At 40.7% G+C, this 19943-nt stretch overlaps 1 long non-coding RNA gene across 1 annotated transcript in view; it reads left to right on the plus strand.

The window, feature by feature from the left end:
- The window catches only part of LOC310889543, a 43982-nt gene that overhangs the window by 15419 nt on the left and 8620 nt on the right, over positions 1-19943 (plus strand). Inside the window, exon 3 of the long non-coding RNA XR_014576612.1 lies at positions 1318-19535. This is a non-coding gene — a long non-coding RNA (uncharacterized lncRNA). The remainder of the gene's footprint in view (positions 1-1317; positions 19536-19943) is intronic.

The raw sequence follows: 19943 nt of genomic DNA on the forward strand, positions 1-19943 counted from the left end.
TTGTCTACCTAGGCTTTAGTAAAGCTTTTGATACTATTTCTCATAGTATTCTCCTGGATAATCTGTCTGTTTATGGCTTGGATGTGTGTACGCTTTGCTGGGTAAAGAACTGGCTGGGTGGCCAGGCCCAGAAAGTTATGGTGAATGGAGTTAAATCCAGTTGGAGGCCAGTCACTAGTGGTGTCCCTTAGGGCTGAGTACTGGGGCCAGTTCTCTTTAATATCTTTATCAATGATTTGGACAAGGGGATCAAGTACACCCTCAGTAAGTTTGCAGACTACTCCAAGCTGGGCAGGAGTGTTGATCTGCTTGAGGTTAGGAAGGCTCTACAGAGGGTTCTGGTTAGGCTGGATCAATGGACTGAGGCCAACTCTACGAAGTTCAACAAAGCTGTGCCAGGTCCTGCACTTGGGGCCTGCACTTGGACAGAAAGTTTCCTGGTGGAAAGGGACCTGGGGGTATTGGTCAACAGCTGGCTGAATGTGAATCAGCAGTGTGCTCAGCTGGCCAAGAAGGCCAACAGCATCTTCGCTTATGTCAGAAATAGAGTGCCCAGCAGGACTAGGGAAGTGATTGTCTCCCTGTACTTGGCTCTGGTGATGCTGCTTCTTGAATATTGCGTTCAGTTTTGGGCCCCTCACTGCAAGAAGGACATCAAGGTGTTGGAGCATGTCTAAAAAGGGCTACAAAGCTGGTGAAGGGTCTAGGAAAGTCTCATGAGGAAGAGCTTAGGGAGCTGGAATTGTTTAGCCTGGAGAAAAGGGAAGTCAGGGAGACCCTACTGCTCTCTACAACTACCTGAAAGGAGGTTGTAGTGAGGTGTGAGCCAGTCTCTTCTCCTGTGCAACAGTGTCCTGGTTTCAGCTAGGATAGAGTTAATTTTCCTCCTAGTAGCTGGTACGGTGCTATGTTTTGGATTTAAGATGAAACTAATGTTGATACCACACTGATGTTTTAATTGTTGCAGAGCAGTGCTTACACTCAGCCAAGGACTTTTCAGCTTCTCGCTCTGTCCTGCCAGCGGGCAGGCTGGGGGCGCACCAGGAGCTGGGAGAGGACAGACCCAGGACAGCTGGCCCAAACTGGCCAAAGGGGTATTCCATACCACCTGACGTCATGCTAAATAATATATAGGGGTGGCTAGCCGAGGTGGGGGGCCGGCTGCTCGGGGATAGGCTGGGCATTGGTCAGCGGGTGGTGAGCAATTGCACTGTGCATCACTTGTTTTGTACACATTATAATTAGCAGTACTGTTATCGTTATTATTATTTTCCTTTCTTTTCTGTCCTAATAAACTGTCTCTATCTCAACCCACAGGCTTCATTTTTCTGATTCCCTCCCCCATCCCAGAGAGGGAGGGGGGGGATGAGCGAACGGCTGTGTGGTGCTTAGCTGCCGGTCGGGTTAAACCACAACAAACAGGCAATGGGACAAGAGGAAATGGCCTCAAGTTGTGCCAGGAGAAGTTAACTTTGGATATTGGAAGAAATTTCTTCACTGAAAGGATCGTGAAGCATTGGAACAACCTGCACAGGGAAGTGGTTGAGCCACTATCTCTGGAGGTATTCAGAAGATGTGTAGATGTGGCACTCAGGGGCATGGTTCAGTGGTAGATTTGGTAGTGCTAGGTTAACGGTTGGATGTGATGATCTTAGAGGTCTTTTCCAACATAAATGATTCTGTGAAAGTACTTGTTAATACAAAGGAATGCTTAAGAAGATGTGTATTTATGACACAGTGCCATAGGTCACAAATAGTCATGTTTCAGACAAGTGCACAGACAAATGCACTTCAGTCTCTTATTAACATCTCTCTAATATGTTGCTTCTTCAGAAAGGTTCCCTTGATATGTAGATTTCAGCCAGGACTGATGATGATGTATAAAGTGCTCTTAGGAAATGAGGTTACACCTTTGTCATGAATGAGAGCAGAGGTCTCTGTGAGAGAAATGGTCTGTGATGATAACCTTATCTCACTTTACACTTTATTGCATGTTACAGAATATATGCAGATAAGCCCCTTGCATTGTACACAATAAAGAGAAGACACCCTGAAATGCATCACAAAAATATTTCTGTTCTGTATTTTGTGAGGAAGAATGGTATCTAGTGAATGTAAAGTATATATACCAAAGTATATATACCATTATATGTACCATTTTATACAACAAAATTGTGTTTGACCTTTTAAAAAGAAAGGAACTTAGTGCCATCCAAACCTTGTTCTGTGGGCAGGACCTAACGTTCTCCAAAAGAGCATTCTGAGTGATTGTAACGTTCTTTTTTCATTCATCTGCTTGTACAATACACTCAGGCAATTTTTCTAAAAATAAGAATAAAGAAATTGATACTTCAGACTCACCTTTCTGTCTCATAGATGTGCTTACAGTATATCCACAGTTCAGAAAATGGTGACAGGTCCTGACAGGAAAGACATGATGTCTCTAAGCAACACTTTTGTGCTAGCTTACAAACTACAGTCAAACAATGCATGGGAAATTTCTTGGAAAATTCCTGTGATTTCTTGGCATAGATATGGGAGAGCTTGTTTTTGTTGTTGTTGTTTTTTATAATTCATGTTGGTGTAAAAAGTTTCTATACAGCTCAAATAAAAGCACAATATTCTTTTAAGATTCACAGTTGCTATACAGTCTTAGGAACTGCACTTACATAATATGATGTAAGAACTAATGCTAATTTTGATATGATGTTCATAATGGTAGTAGCATAAAATAATCAATTCTGTATGTAATTTTTCCTTTCTGACATGACAAAATTACGTGATTCATTGATTCTAGATTCTATAATCCAGTCTCTTATCTATTCTTGTAATGTCCTGTAATTCAAACATTCCTAGGTAATGTGCTGCAAATAGTGGAAATATTCAGAGTTAAAAGGAAGTGTTGAGACCCGTCTGTTTTTATATTTACTATGATTTGAAATAAGGAAAACAGACTAGACGTGCTTTAAATGCAAGCAGACTACTACAGAAGATCAGAGATGCTTCTGATACATAGCAGGTGCTCATATAGCCTTTTGAATCCTCTGGGATTATGTATGAAATTGCATGGATTTATGTAAGAAATATTCATAGCTGATCTGTGAAAACTTTTGTATTTCTGGGTTCTTCACCATAGTACGTTTGGTTGTAGGCAAAAGTTGTGTGTATCATTGAATTGGTGTCAAGAAGTGCTGATAAAATAAGGCTACTGCTGTGCTGCCACAATAACTTGGAAACTGTTCTTTAATTTAAGTGACGAAAATACTTCCCAGCTGGTGGAAGTGGTTTGACAACTAGAGGTTCACATTTTGTCTGGAAACTCTAATTCCATTTCCTTCAAAAGCTGGATTTGTACTCTTGGAAAAGAAATTATAAGTTGTTGTGCTCTGTGTTTCTCAAAGCTTGAAGATGTTTTTAGAAAAAAATAAATAAATCTCAACTTCCAGACATAACTACATCTCCAAATATAACACACATAACAGAATATGATACGTATCTATGCTGTTTTTCCCAAACTATGGTTATTCCTAGCATTTTTCCCAAAACATTTTTGTAACCACTGCAAATGAAGGAGGGAACTGAATGTGCCTAGAACAATATTTTTGATCCGCTATGGCATTTAGCTGTCTCTAATATGCCTGCTATTGCACAGAAAAAGGAAGTATTTACAGCTGCGCACTTTTTTCTTGTTGTTTTCAATTTTATGATTGGAAACATCACCTAGTATAACTGTGGCAAAGACTGATTTGCATGAGACTTCATGTATTAATGTCATTGAGCACCATAAGACAATGCTCAACAGACATATCTGAAAAAAGACAACAAAGCCATTTTATGGTACTGAGACTACTACTCCCACCAGAAGTACTCCTCTATGGGTTAACGTCTTTTCTGACAGATTCATGGGCCTTACTTCATTTGGCAAGCAAGAATTAGCTGGCAATCATAGGTTTCAAAATGAGTATGAAAGAGAATCCAAAAAAACTAACAATCCTTACCTTCGACAGTATATAACATAAAATGAGCACTTTTGCGTCCAAGTACTACAGTTGGTGAATGATGTGTTGCAGATCCCTGACCAGTGTTATTTTGAATTAAATAACAGCAGAATACATAATGAATCAGGAATCATTCTTTCATTTTGCTCTTCTTGAAACACCCAGACACTGTTTCCTTGTTTATGGATATGAAGTGTTCAACATATTTTTTCCATATATATGTTGACACCTGTATTACCTTGGTCACTACATCTTCCTTTAAGATTGTCTGCTAAACTCTGTACTTCAAGAAGAAGGAAACAAAGAGCTTTTTCTGTCTTAATTTGTCCTTCTCAGCAGGGAAAAAAAAAAAGCCTATAACAGAGATTTAGTTTAAGAATTCAGGCTCACAGCAACACAGAGATGCTGACAAGAAGTGAATGCTGTAGCATCAATGCTTGCTTAAGTACAGCACTGAGATATAGTGGTATGTATAAGATACATTCTCAGTATTGCAGAACTGTGTAGTCCAAGTCATGAAAGCATCTGGAACTAAAAGAAAGGAAATGATATTGTGCTGAGAATATAACAGAGCCCATTCTTTCATTAAAAAGTTTTTGAATGAATGAATGAATGGGTGCTCAAAAATAGAAAATACCTAAGTAAGTAAGGAGAGCCAGGTTCTTCATATTGATAATCGAGATCAACATTTTTAAAAGTGTAGACTTGGAAGTACGGGGCCTGGTCTTGCAATCTTTCTCAAGAGGAAAGTTTTCTTGGCTATAATAACAGTGCTCAACAGAGTAAATGTACTGAGACCAAGCTTTGCTCTCACACAGACCTTGTGCATGAAAGTTTTATCACCAGTGACTGGCTAACATTGGATTTTGCTTTAGCAGTAGCTGTGGAGGATGCTGGAATTCAGCCATACTTGTGTCTGACTCTGAAAAAAGGGGTGGGAGAAAGGGAGTCCTGTTGCCTAAAAAGCAGAACATCTGCTGGAGTTATTAACAGTTTTTTGGCCAAGTTAAGCAGCAGGGCACCTTGTGGTTGATGGATTCTTCCCCAAGCAATTCAAAACAATGCAGTTAAAGCAAATTTCTCATTTCCAGAGAAGCAACCTAATGAGGCAAAAACTGTTTTTAAAAATGGTGTATCTTTGCCATCACTTCCCAGTGGTAATAACCCTTAAGCTACTTGCAGCTGCTTGGCTAAACAGGGTTTTTATAGCTCCACTTACATTATTTAAAATATTTCCACAAGTGATCCATTTGTAGATAGTGACAAATCTTTCAAATGGCTCGTTTCACCTTTTTCAGCCACCAGAGAGATATGTGGGCTTAGTAACAGAATTTCTTGACAAGCTCTGGGAGCAAATTCAAAGCTGACCAGAGTTGATATGTTGCCATTCTGAGTGACCGGTTTAAGGTTTCTCCTGCAGAGTGATTTAAATTGAGCTGGCAAACTGTAGATAAAAACAAGCAGACTTTCTTCTTATTTCCATTGTTTCAGACAGACTGGGTGGTGCTTGGAGGAAGATGCATGTACAAACAAGCTCTAAGGTAAAATACTGGCAGGTCTGCAAGTGCCATAAATTGGGCATGCATCATGCTGAAGTGCCTCCTCAGCAGAGAAAAACAATCCTTGTAGATGCTGATCTCAGAGATGTTACACAAAGTGGCTAAGGGTTTTGAAAGGAAAAGTGATTCAGGTGTTAGACTTGTTAATGCTTTCTCTAAAGATCAGTCTGTACCCCATGAAAATGAAAGAAGATATGGTAACTTGGATTTCAGTAGAGAAAATATGCTCTTAGGGCTGGGTTAATTAAAACATGATAGCTGAATTTAGCTGAGACACAGCTATTTCTCCTTGTGTAGAAGCTCTTCATCACTCCTGGGATAAGTTTTCCATAGCCCTCAGATTTACAAGAGGTTATTCTTCTTCCAGTGTTGAAAAGTGAGCATTTACTTCATGTACCATCCAGTTTTTTCTTTTGTGAACTTTCCTTCTAAAAAGTATATCCAATTTACAATGTCTCTCTAATTTTGATGAATTATAACTCTCCATGCTATACCTTGTTTTATACACTAAGCAGGTATATCATTAACTTTTGTGAATCTTCAGCCATAATATAGATTATGTTCAGTAGTGAAATTTCACTCACCATTTGGGATAAATATTATGCTAACTAGTTTGTTTGTTTATTTTTTCCCTTTAATTTCTATTAAATAAGCAGGTATTGCCCTAGCTTTGCAGGTTGGCAGTCAGGACAGAATAGCTAATTCTGTTAATGTGAAATAATATAGGCACCTAGAAACTGAGTGAGAGCATGCAGTCCTCAGGGGTCATGTTCCTCAGGGGTCAGTATTGGGACTGGCACTATTTAACATAGAGTCATCATTTTCATTCGTAAGCGCAGCTCATGGTCCAGGAAATAGCCACTTCTTTTTGTTTTGTTTTGTTTTGCAACAGCACTTGCCCAGCAGAAAGAAACTGGGCACTGGGCTTCTTGTTTTTTTGGCAGTCTCCGAAAGTTCAAAATCACAGCACCCAGAGTAAATAAGTTCAAATTAACGCAGCTTGCTTCCAGGCCAGTGCATGCATGCTGTAGAACAGGCCTGGCATGGCAGCACCTTTTAGAGCTCAGCTAGGCTGGATGCTGTTTGTAGGCCTGCAGCAACACTCTGCCTTTCCAGTGGTGCTCAGATGCCATAGCAACTCTCACTTTATAAACAGAGCTACACAAACCCCCCGAAACACCCAGCTGCCCAGAGCTACTGAAGCTTTGCAAATTCTGATAAACATTAGGGGTTTCACTAAGCCTGATGTGGGCAACTGCAATTCCAGTGACTTCAGAGAAGCTTGTCCCACTGTCACCTCCACTGACATTATTACTTCAGTGTCTCTGAAATAATTCCCATCAAGTACAAATTACTTCAAGAGGGGCTGTTGGGTAGAACTTAATGGTACAAGTTAAACCTACTTTTCATGTCTATGATAAGTGAACTGAAGACAGGAAATCTATCTAATTTTACTGTTTTATTAAGATGTGAAAGTTGGTAATGGCTCCACACAGGTAAAAGCCTATTTTCTTTAAAAAAGCTTTCATTAGAATATTCTGTCCAGGAAAGCAAGAGCAGGACATATTAGAAAAGTGAATTTCAAGCAATTTACATGTGTTTATTGCAAAAGCAAGTTGTCTTACAGTCACTACATAGAGAGAGAAGAGGCATTACCCTTTATTTTGAAAATATAACTTGATAACAGTGGAAAGCGTGGGACTATCAAAGGACACACTGAAAGGACTCATGCGCTTGCCAGATAAACCAGAGTTAGGATTATCTGCTAGTGGGCAGCTACTGATATAAAGTGTTTTTACTGGTTCTGGCTGGAATGGAGATAATTTTCTTCATAGCAGCTGGTGTAGTGCAGTGGTTTAGATTTCTGACCAAAACAATGGTGATAACAAACCAATGTTTTAGCTACTGCTGAATGGTATTTACATAGTGCCAAAGCCTTCTGTTTCTTCCTCTGCTCCCCAAGTGAATAGACTGTGGGCATGCATGAGTTTGGAAGGGTACGCAACCAGGCAAATGACCTAAACAAACCAAAGAAATATTCTGTGCTATAAAATGTCAGGCTCAGCAAGAGAATGGAAGGGAGGGGAGTTTAGGTATGTTCCCATCTTTTGCTTGGGATCCGGTGAGACATTGGTCTACACATGGGAGGTGGTGAACAATTGCCTTTGTATGATTTCTGGTTTCTTTATTTGTTCTCTTACTTCTTCTTCAGCTGTTAAACTATTTTTATCTCAATTCATGAGTTTTCTCACTTTAATCTTCCTTTTCCCCTGTCCTTCTGGGGTTTGGGAGGAAGACTGAGTGAGCAGCTGTGTGGCGCTTAGCTGCCTACTGGGGTTAGCCTGCAAAAACATAAGAGCATTACATGAAAATAATTCACGTAGGTATCCATTTTCAGGGCAGCACTTTAGCTGTGTGTTTAAAACCCATGAAATAATGGAATTGAAATGTGTGCTGTGTACTTTTTGAGGATCAAAGTTTTGTGCTATGAAGCCCTTGCAAGCAGGGAACATTGTACAGGTGCAGAGATTCCCCAGATCATCTGGAGATTGCTGTGAAGGGAGGCAGCAGCATTGAATCCCTCCAGTCCTTGGCTTGTCTTCCTTGTCTTTCAGTAGTTGATGGTGTTGACTGACGAGACAGCCTTTAAACTGTATTGACCTTGACCGGGCTTCTGTCAAGAGGGATGAGGACTGCTAACAGCACTTTGCTTGCTTGTTTCAAATTCCTCGTGCTCTTTCCCACTTTAAAAACAGAAATAAAATATATCGTCCATGTGTGATTTTCATGTCTCATGGAAGGGTTGCATTTTTTTGTAAGAGAAAAATGTGGGGAAAACTGTAACGGCCATCATTTTGATTATCAAGTACTCAAAATATTTGACTATTTGGGGGAAAATCATTTTTGGAGGGAAGTGCAATACTCACAAAAAGCTGTTTAAGGAAATATCATTTATGTGCTGTTGACACCCCAAGGTCCTGTAATAAGAAGCTGCTCTTGTATGCTTTCCTTGAAGTCAGTACAGCAGCACTCTGCAGAATCCAACCACAGGATGAAGTCTCATATTTTCTAAAGATTAAATACGGGAAAACATACCGTACTGGGTCTGACTGGGATGGAGTTAATTTTCTTCCAGACTGTGCTGTGTTTTGGATTTGTAACTTAAACAGTGCTGATAACACACCAGTGTTCTGGCATTGCTGAGCAGTGCTTGTACAGTGTCACAGCTTCTCTTTTTCCACCTCTGCCTCCCTTGGTGGTGCACAAGAAACCACTTTCTCTTACCTGAAAGATACATCTCCCTCTGTGCCTTCCTATGTCAGCTGAGTTCGGCTGAGGAACTTGGGTTCACTCTGCTCCAGTTCTTCAGAGATGGAGATGGTGACAGAGTTTTCAACTTTAGTCTCATTTCATTACAAAATCATAGAATCACAGAATATCCCAAGTTGGAAGGGGCCTGCAAGGTTCATTGAGTCCAAATCCTGACTCCCCACAAGACCACCCACAAATCAAACCATATTTCTGAGCATTGTCCAAACACTCCTTGAACTCCAGCAGGCTCAGAGCTGTGACCACTTCCCTGGGGAGCCTGTTCCAGTGCCTGACCACCCTCTCAATACATTTCCATGTCACCGTGGCCTGCAAGTCTATAAAATCCATGCTGATATAAAAACTCAGAAGAGCAGCTTCAAATCCTCTCCATTGAAAGAAAAACTGGAAATCTGTGTTTCTGTTGTTGTTTTTCGTAATGAAGACACACATACTTATAGAAGTGATGGATCTGGCACTCTGAAAAGACATAAGCATGTGTTTAACTGTAAGTACATTCTTAAATCCCCCAGCACTCAGTGAGAACTAAAGCATGTGCTTGTTTGAGCTGAGGTCACTATATCTGATTCTAACAGCTGTGAATAAAGCTGATGATGCAACAGAAACTGAGAAGCAATAGCTTTAAGGATGTCATCTTAAAAATGATATTTTGCTCCTTGCTATGATTATAAGTGCTATGACAGAAGAGGACTTGTCTTTCCAGGAGACTGACTGACTGATTGATTGATTGATTGATTGATTTTTGTTAAGCATTGGGCAGGAAAGAGATGTGGAGAATCACAATACAAATGTTTCCTGTGTTTCTTGGGTATTTCAGTCAATGTTGATGGGCAGGGTTAGCCTGAGTAACATTAACATAAGACAGTCCACTGGAAGAATTTGAATTAACAGGCAAGGGAGTTAATTTATGTCAGACTTCTTCAGGGCTTCCAAGTAATGTTACATACTTGTGAACATTGTACAACTAAAACGAGGTGCTTTTTCCTCCACGCAAGATAAGAAATACTGGAAGAACAAGATGAAGAACACTTGTTGCCATCATTGCTTGAGGTGTAACTGAAGAAAAACTGGCTTCAGGCACTGAAGCTGGCACTGGAAAGGGTATAGCATCATGCACTTCGAGTTATGATACATCCATGGTATGAATTAAGCATAGATTTCATTGTACTTTTTGCCTGGACACGCTCAGTAACTGTGTTTTATTTATAAGTTAGTGCTAAGGTGCCAATTTAGACTAACCTCTACAATTCTCAAACAACAACAACAAAAAAAATGAGCTTGCACCAAGCTTTAGCCTGGGTGAGGCTGTTTCATTTACATGACCTGGAAGGATGGAACATGTTCATACTGCAGACCAGTGCACATACGGCTGCACAAAGCTTTAATCATTCAGACAACAGTGTGGGTGTCTTGGAGTCTGAGTTTTTGCCAGGCTGACGAATGGCATTGTTCCTGGAAAGAGAATGGGTACTGGGAGCCAGCTGCCCGAGTCTGCTGTCCAGCCTGTTTTTAATTCCAGGGTGGGCCAAGAATGGGGGCTGCCTCATGGGCATGCCCTTCCCAACTGCCTCCATCTGTGCAATGTCCTCCCATCCTCTGGATCAGGACATTACCTGGCTGTTGCCTTGTGGTTTTTAATTTAATCGCTGCTTCTTCCTTCTTAGTCATTATGGCATCATACAGTGTAAAATGGCAAGACAGCATTGGAATACACACTATGAATAATAAGATACTTTTTGTTTTTTATGGTAATAATATAAATCTTTTCTGATAATCTCCTTTCTATTATTACACATTACAGAGAATGTCCTGTCATTACCTTATGCCTCTTACATTTAAAAATGTAGCATGTTGGATCAGACATGACTCTCACAGTGTGACAAGTGCCTTTGTCACAATTACTTCTGTATTTACACCACCCACAAGGTGACATGTTCTGATAAATGAACTATGCGATGCTAGACTTTGTATCAGCACACATGCTTGAGAATCTGTGGTACGGTTGCTTTGAGTATTACAGCAGTTCATACAGAACGTACTGTATTAACTTTACACCATATCCACAGTGAGGAAGGAGAATATAGATATGTGCTGAATATTATTACCAATATTTATAGTGATTTAGTACATTTAGATTTAGATGCATTTAGTACATTTACATTTAGATTTACATTTTAGATTTAGTTTTTATAACACATTGCTTGTGCTTCAGTTGTTTATTCCTAAAATGCATGTTACAGTAAAGATAACAAATGAAACTTCAAAATGTTTGAAGGTAACAGTTTAAGTTGCATTACCATTACCAACAAAGTACTCAGAAACTACACGTATTTATGGTAAACAGAAGGATGAATCTTTTTTCCCCACATGGGCAAACTATAAGTTTTCTTTCTGTTTCAATTCCAGCTCCATTTTCTACCACCTGCATTGGCTCTGTCATCATTGTATTATATCTTTTTTTCTACTATTGTGTTGATGGCCTTATTAATTGATTATTTCATCTGGCCTGACTTTTCAAATGTTAGATGAGTGGTGATATTTGTCTGGACTATCACAATAAATGGGCTCTGCACAATCACTCGGAATGCTTTGTCACGGCTCTATCTACCTCTTGGAGAGCAACGTTGTAGAACTACCTTCTGTCTGATTTAATTGTTCCCATCATTCTCCCCTCCATCAACACTTGATGAAGAACTAAAAAAAAAAAAAAAAACACAACTTTTTATTCATTTAATTAATATTTTAATCTGTGCAAGACACAGGGACTTGGGTAAGGATTTCCATGTGCAGAACACCAAACCGATGCTGTGTCAACACACAGTTCAAACACACTCACATACCACTCTGAGTGAGTGTGAGCTCATGCTGGAAATGGACAAAGAACACTTTCCCCCTCTCAGATAAACCATAATAAATGTGGCAACCCCTTTTAAAGAAGCTGAGTTACTACCTTTAAGTGCACATTGTCTTAATATAGTATTGAAAGCAGTGCTTTAGTCATGGAAGTATCACAGAGCTGTTAAAATTGATTTGGATTATTTCCTTCAGCCTACGAAGAAGGAGTCACAGCCAGAAATTACATATGCCATAGGCTGTCATTAAGATGAGGACCATAGAATAAGAGGAAAACTATTTCATTTCCAAAATGCACAGATGTAATTGTCATTATTTTTGTAAGCTGAGCCAAGAGTTGTGTTTGTATCGACTGAACTCTGTGGTACAAGTGGAGAAGGCCAACTTAGCATTTGTCTGTAACTTTCCATTAAAGGGAGACTGAGACTCTCTGGCCATTAGTTGATCAAAATTTCATTATAAAGGATAAATGTCCCAGGTGATAACCGCTGCATCTTTTTGCAAGGCAAGTTGATTCATACAAATCATTCATATACTGTTGGATTGAAATCCATTGTACAACTTGATTTTTGTTGCCAAGGTCTTCTTTGAAGCCTTAAAATGATAATACATAGGAGGAGTAAAAACAAGTATAATGATTTTGCTATAGGTGGGAATCAATCAGCAATACTCATTGCATGCTCTAAGCTTATTGCAGGGACTGACAGGATATGAGCTAGCATCTGAAGAGAGAAGCTAAAATAATTGTTTCAAATACAATCTAAACCATGAAAATGGACCTGGAGGTCTGGGCCAGATTACCTCTTCAGAATAAGGTATCCCATACGAACAATACAGCCATAAATAAACTAACAACATTTGGGAGATTCAGAGTAGATGGGAAAATAAAATGTACAGTGATGACATATTCATGGTCTCACATTTTATGGACCTCCAACACTACTTGATTTACATATATACATATATATTTATGCAGGAGTATGGAATCTGATGGAAAATAATAAAGACTATTAGAATGCAGCTCCTTCTGTGTCAGAGAGAAGGAAGTATTAATCAGAGCTACACAATAACTGCAAACAGCTGAGAATACCCATAAATATCACTGAGAAGCAGAGCTTTCTATGCAACACCAGAGGCATATTGAAATGACAAAATGGAGGAATAATTACTAAACTGGTGATGACCATTGCTGTTCAGCACATTTTGCATAGCAATGAGTATTCTGAGTGCCCTCACCTACTCCAGGTACCTGTGCAAGTTGTCGAGAACGAATAAAATTGCAGGTAAGTGGAAGTCAGATGGCAAAAATGTTTGGCTAGGGACTTGTATTCTTTTCATTGCTGGAAATAGCATTTACTCAAAGGGACAGACAAGGCCTTAATTCATAAAGGGCACTTTGCAATGAAAGCATAGGTGATTATTTGTTTGTTGTGGAAATAACATATGGATGAAGTCACTCAGGCCACCTTGCCTAGGTGTTGGAGATGAGAATGTGTGACATGTCACTGAGAGCCCACACAGTTTTGGAAGTAATGTGGCAGAGGGAATAACCTGCAGCGCAAGATGTGTTCCATTCTGAATTTGAAATAAAAAGGCATGGAAGTGCTTATCATGAAAGGAACAAGAAAATCACATTTGTGACCTTTTTTTAGATATTCGTGCTGCATTTACTTCAAGAACAATTTATACACAGCCTCTATCAAATGTTTTTAAAGCCCTTACACTATATGGCACTCCACAGACGGACTTTTGAAATGAACTCTTCCTTCTTTGGTTCTCCAGAACTACAGCACACTTTCAAATAAGGAAGCTGAGAGCATCCCCTTTTGTTCACAAGGTCCATGTTGCTCACTGTGGTCAGCTGCACAGTCCAAAGAGAGTTCCTGAGAAGACTATGCTTTAAGGCATGGATTCTTAGTTATAGAAGGTGTGTTTTAAGAGACTGTTATTAGCAATGACACCAGCAGGAGCTTGTGGCAAAATAGGAAGTGACACTTTAAGACATCATAAATGATAGATTCTCCCTCTATTTTAAAATTAGCTTGGATTTCTATGCAAGTATATCAGATCTCTGGCATTGATTTGTATTTACATCATATCTGTCCAAAATATATTCTTTCTGTAATTTTGGCTTTGTGGGGCTCAGAAGTAACAGAATTAAAAGATCATGCCACTGCATGGGGAGTATGTTAATATATTCCTTCTAATAATTTCTTTTCAGACTAGACTTATGCCATCGAGATAATTTAATTCAAGGCTAAGGCCTGGTGTGTCTAGCAGGAATCAGCTAAAATGATTGAGCTTAACTCTACCCAGCTAAGCAAAGATCTTTGTAATTTTCCTGTCTTTATGGAAAATCTTGTGATTAAATTCTGGCTGTTAGGCTCATGAGAACCACAGAGTAAGGGCACCAGAAAAAGGTCACACACACATTATTATGAATAAGAACTCCTTTCAGGTTAACTCTCCCCATATACTGGCACAATAACATTATATAACACATGAAGACAACAAAATATGAAAAATTAGAATAAGCTGGCTCTCCCGTTAATATCTAAGACATAAAGAAATTCATGTAAATTAGACAGTCCAAAGCATACACAGGTGTGTGCTCATATGCATGAGCTCACATATATGGGAGCAAAAAATGTGGCTGAGAGGTAGAAAGTATACCTTGGAAAATTCATTTTCCATAAAGACTTGGTTCATTTTTGATAGACAGTAAAATATTTGTCCAGTGAACAACCTGACATTTCTCTTGGTGTTGAAGGTGCCCTTCTTTTGCTCATGAAAAAGTTGTCTTGTTTATTCATTTATTTCTGACACAGGCAAAAATTCAGGTTATAGCTTCCACTCTATTTTCCTGGCTAGTCATTCAAGACAGATTCCCCTAATGATACATTAAATTATTTGGCATTATTTCTTTACTGTTACTCCACCATTGCCTCATATTTTGTATGAGTAGTGTATGAAAAACACTAGTGATATCGCTGTTCTGCACTGGCAAACAGATAAAATGGAGAGAAAGAGGCTGATCATTTTGTCAGTTCCCATTGTAATCCTAACATGGTATCAAAGTAAAAGTAATATAACTGTTTTTTGTGGACATTCACATTAACCAGCCTATGAGTTTACCTTGGAGGTATACAGACGGATTCTAATAGGGACTATATACTGGTTTTGTAACATCTAAGTTTTTTGAAGTACACTCTCCTGGTAAATCAGGCACATATGTATTAACATTACATCAGTGAAATTGATTTGCACATGAACAGAAGACCAGCCTACATATCTGGAATGAACCATGAGAGATCCAGGTTGCTATACATACGTCAAGGAGACAAACACTGAGGTAAGGTGTAAAAGCCAGAGGACTAACTTCCATGGTTAACTTCTCTTCTTCTCCGCAATTACTCATAATATGGCACAAATTAAATCTCAGGGAACAAGCATAAGTGCAATTCTGAAAAAAATAAAAATAAAAATCTTTAGAGTTCACAAAGTTGTTGTTGAAAGCAAAGAAGTAGACAGATGAGGATGCTACAACATTCATGCTGGCTGAATTATAAACTCTTGAAATCCCTTCTGACCTGTAAAAAAAAAAATCAAATCAAAGTCGGTATATTTGGAATGGAGATACATATTTTTTAGATAACTAGACAATAACTAGACGATAACTAGACAAAGGTCTGGATTCCCTAAAGCATTAGGTGACATCGCTCCTCATGATCATGGCCATGTTTGCACTTGAAGAATGTTTCTTATGTTTCATAAGGCTTTGCCAGGCCTCAGAAAGCCCATAATTACATGTGAAATGGCCTTCTAGGCTACTTTCTGCTGTGCAATCAGTTACCTGCTTTCGAACATGTTTTGATTCATATAAACACTGGAGAGCTGTGTCAGCACAGAGGTGCACAGAGCACTCCACTATCCTCTCAGCACTTCTGCTGGACATGTTCCTGTGCTGGGACGTACCCGCTCTCTCCAGCCGTATGGATCAGATAATCTCCATGTGACTGAGACAAGAGTCTAAACTGCCAGCCCCCAGCTAGGATGTTGCGTATTCCTACTCCCTGGCAGAGCAAAACAAATGTGGTTAAGTTATTCTGATGGAGAGGGGAGGAGAGGAAATTTACTAAGCCGATTCAGCCCAATAGTTATCAGACCTAAGAAAAAAACTGTTCACAAACCAGTTTTACTGACTTGTTTATTTTGCAGAAAAAAAAAATCACAGTCCTAACTGAAACAAGGAAACTGAAACACCAGATGTGTGCAGGCTAAAGATGACGTGTGTAAGGACAACTTAATGATGGGAGGGTTTAAAAGATAACTTTCTTCAGCTGACTATCCCATATCTTCTCCGTGGACAGCTGATCTGTGTGTAAAACAGCTCCCATATCACTAGCATTTACAGTCCATTATTTCCAGGTAACTGCTGACTACTTCACAGCTTTTTATTTCCAAGACAAACTGAACTGAAATTGGGGGCCTGTTTCAGAAGCAGCCTAGGCCTCTGTGTGGCAAAAGTACTAAAGGCTCACTACTTTTCCTAGTATGCAGCAAACAACTCTTGTGTCAGATTAAAGCCTGATGATGTCCTAGTATCCAGAAGTGTTCCCTTTTTCTCTGTACAACTTTCAGTACAACTTTTTAATTAGAAACCTGTTTCAACCCTCTGGCATAATCAGTGTATGTGAGATTGCTGATTCTTCAAAAGGTGTTGCTGCAGCCCCCGGGATGACTGATAAAGGGGAAAACTTGCATTCAGATAGAGCCATGGCTCTGACAGGCTTGAGTTGACAAGACTTTTACAACCTTATAGAAGGTGCAAATGTAAATCCACCTAAAATTTTCAAAGCTCTATAGCTACTAAAGCCAGAAAAATAGATCAGTTCTCAGGTAGGCCTTATTTCTTTCCTCCCTCCACTCCCCAGGTGTGATGACTGAATATGCTAGAGAAGATGGAGAAATGGGGGTGAAATGAAGAGGCTTTTCACTGGGTAAAGCTGTCTTCAGCTCCAGTGGAAGTAGACCCTGCTGTGTGAAAGGCGTGACTGCTTGATTGTTTTTTTGTTTGTTTGTTTGTTTGTTTTTTCTACGTGCTCATGCTTCCCCATGATAATGCTATTTATTTGTAGGAGCAGCTGAAAGGAAACGTCCCCAGCCTTCACTACCAGAATGCAAGTCTAAATGCTGGATGCACAGAGCTGTTGGAAAGGAATCAAATTGCCAGTGGTCAAATGACCAAGCTGGGGTATAAACTGCAACAAATGAAATCAATTCACCAGAACCCAAATCCTGCACAGAGACAGGCAAAACACCAAGACAGGATGCCCACAGCATCAGAGCACAGGTTGCAGTGGCCATGAGCCAAGCTATACAGCATGTTCAGGGGCTCTGGGGTTGCAGACCAGCCAGCCTACACAATGCAAGTGCCACTTACCTATGCCAAAGATTCTCAAATTGTACCAGTAAATTCCCATTGTTGGTAGGTAAACCCGAGCAGGATCTTTTACCCATGGATCAGTGTGGAAACACGCTTACGTCAGATGTTTTGCCCAAATGGCCTTCTCCTTTTTAGGTATGGATGCACTTACGACTTTATGTAAATTTCATGAAAGGAGCATCAGGGCAACACAAAGTTCTTTCCTACTCAGCAGACGGAAGTAAGGTAAATTTATCAGCCCTTCTAAACAACAGAGGCCCACAAATGCAAAAAGCAGGCAAGTAATCATGGACAATGTGGCATGCATAACCCATCTGAGAGCCTTCTATGACCGAATGACTGGCTGGGTAGATGAGGGGAGAGCGGTGGCTGTTGTCTGCCTTGACTTCAGCAAGGTTTTTGACACCGTCTCCCACAACACCCTCATAGGTAAGCTCAGGAATTGTGTGTTAGGGGAGTGGGCAGTGAGGTGGATTGAGAACTGCCTGGATGGCAGAGCTCAGAGGGTTGTGATCAGCGGCGCAGTCTGGTTGGAGGCCTGTAGCCAGCGGTGTCCCCGGGGGGTCAGTACTGGGTCCAGACCTGTTCAATTTACTTGTCAGTGGCCTGGATGAAGGGACAGAGTGCATCCTCAGCATGTTTGGTGATGACACAAAACTGTGAGGTGTGGTACACCAGAGAGGGCTGTGCTGCCACTCAGAGAGACCTGGACAGGCCAGAGAGCTGGGCCGAGAGGAACCTCATGAAGTTCAACAAGGGCAAGTGAAGGGTCCTGCACCTAGGGGAGAATAACCCCAGGCACCAGTACAGGCTGGGGGCTGACCTGGAGAGCGACTCGGTGGAGAGGGACCTGGGCGTCCTGGTGAACAAGTTAACCATGAGACAGCGAGGTGCCCTGGTGGCCAAAAAGGCCAATGATGGCCTGGGGTGCATTAGGAAAAAGGTTGCCAGCAGGTCAGGGGAGGTGATCCTCCCCCTGGTGAGGCCTCGCATGAGTGCTGTGTCCAGCTCTGGGCTCCCCAGTGTAAGAGGGACATGGAGCTCCTGGAGAGAGTCCTGTGGAGGGCTACGAAGATGACTAGGGGAAGGGAGCACCTCTCTCATGAGAAAAGGCTGGGAGAGTTGGGCCTGTTCAGCCTGGGGAAGAGAAGGCTGAGATGGGAGCTTATCAATGTATAGAAATATCTTGAGGGACGGTGTCAAGAGGACGGGGCCAGACTCTTTTCAGTGGTGCCCAGTGACAGGAAAAGAGGCAATGAGCATCAGCTGAAACACAGGAGGTTCCATCTGAATATGAGGAAAAGTTTTTTTTACTGTGAGGGAGACAGGCACTGGGACAGGTTGCCCAGAGAGGCTGTGAAGGCTCCTTTCCTTGAGACATTCAAACCGCCCTGGATGCTCTACGTGCAATGTGTTCTAGGTGACCTTGCTTGAGCAGGGGGGGTTGAACTGGGTGACCTCCAGAGGTCCCTTCCAACCTCAACCATTCTGTGATTCTGTGATTCTATGATTCTGGGATTAAAATTATCTCATCTTGTGCACTTGGAAGAACAAATATTTTATTATGGGGCAGATATAATTCAGACTTCATGCTGTCTCAGTCTTGGGAATTAGCTGAGGAGAGGCTGTAAGCTGATGAATTATTTATTGTAGGGTTGGAACTTTAGGTGTGTGTGTATGTGTGTGTATGGAAATCTGCAGTTCAGTGGGGACTGAGACTGAGAAGTTCATTTTCCACTACAGGGTGGACTGCATTTAGAGCAAACGCAAGCACTTCAGTGGCTAAGCCTCCAATCCCTGTTTCTTGTTTTATTCCCCCTTTTCACTCTCAAATACTCCCCATATGGCATCTCCACCCAGATCCTAGCACTCAAATACAAACTAAACCACATACTCCCCCCCTGTCCATCTACAAAAGAATTTGTTCCATTGCAGTGGGAAGCCACAACATTTATTACATCTCTGTCTAAAATGAACCTCAAAACAAGCATTTCATCCTCTCTCATGTAATCCTCATAAGGTAGAAAATGAAGTTTCCAAAACCTAAAAGCATGCAGCAGAGAGCTGCAGGGCAGTGCATGTCAGTTTTCACTTTGATGTATGCTATGTTGTGTGTGTGTTTTTTTTTTAAAAAAAGGGGGGGAGGGGGTTGAGAGGGGCAAGATGCACAAGAGTGTCTTCCTTGAGATATTCTCTCTGTTGCTTAACTCTTTAGATGATAGCGGGTTTTGGGAGATGGAAGAAAATTATCTTCCTTGCTGCCTGGGAGAGGAATATGCTGAAGAGACACTGTAAGAACTTTGTTTAGCGCCGTGGATGGTTTCACATTCCCTCTTGCATCTTAATGAAGTAAGCATCACCTCAAGGATTGCAATGAAGATGTAACGACTTTAAGAGCATTGCTAGGATCAGCCAGTAAATGCCAGCTACTTTCTTTACTGACATGATCTGGGAAAATATGAGCTTTATCTCAGACTAGTGAACTTCTTTTCACCTGACCCAGAAATACAGAGGTGTCCTGGGGAGCTGGCATTTATTGTAAGTGTTTATCCAGTGGCCGAGTGTTCGTTTCTGAATGCTGGCTGCTGTTGATTTCCTAGGAGAGCAGAGTGGCGCTCCTAAGGGTCAAGTGGTGTTGAATGTCTTAATCTCTTTTTTCCTCCTCTCCCTCTGTCCCTCTCTTGCCTGTTTAGTAAGATATTTAAGCACATGCTGTACCACGATCAAGAAGCAGAGATTTATGTTTTTCTCCCAGTG

This window comes from Anser anser, assembly GCF_964211835.1.
Source record: "Anser anser genome assembly, chromosome: Z".
Lineage (NCBI taxonomy): Eukaryota > Metazoa > Chordata > Aves > Anseriformes > Anatidae > Anser > Anser anser.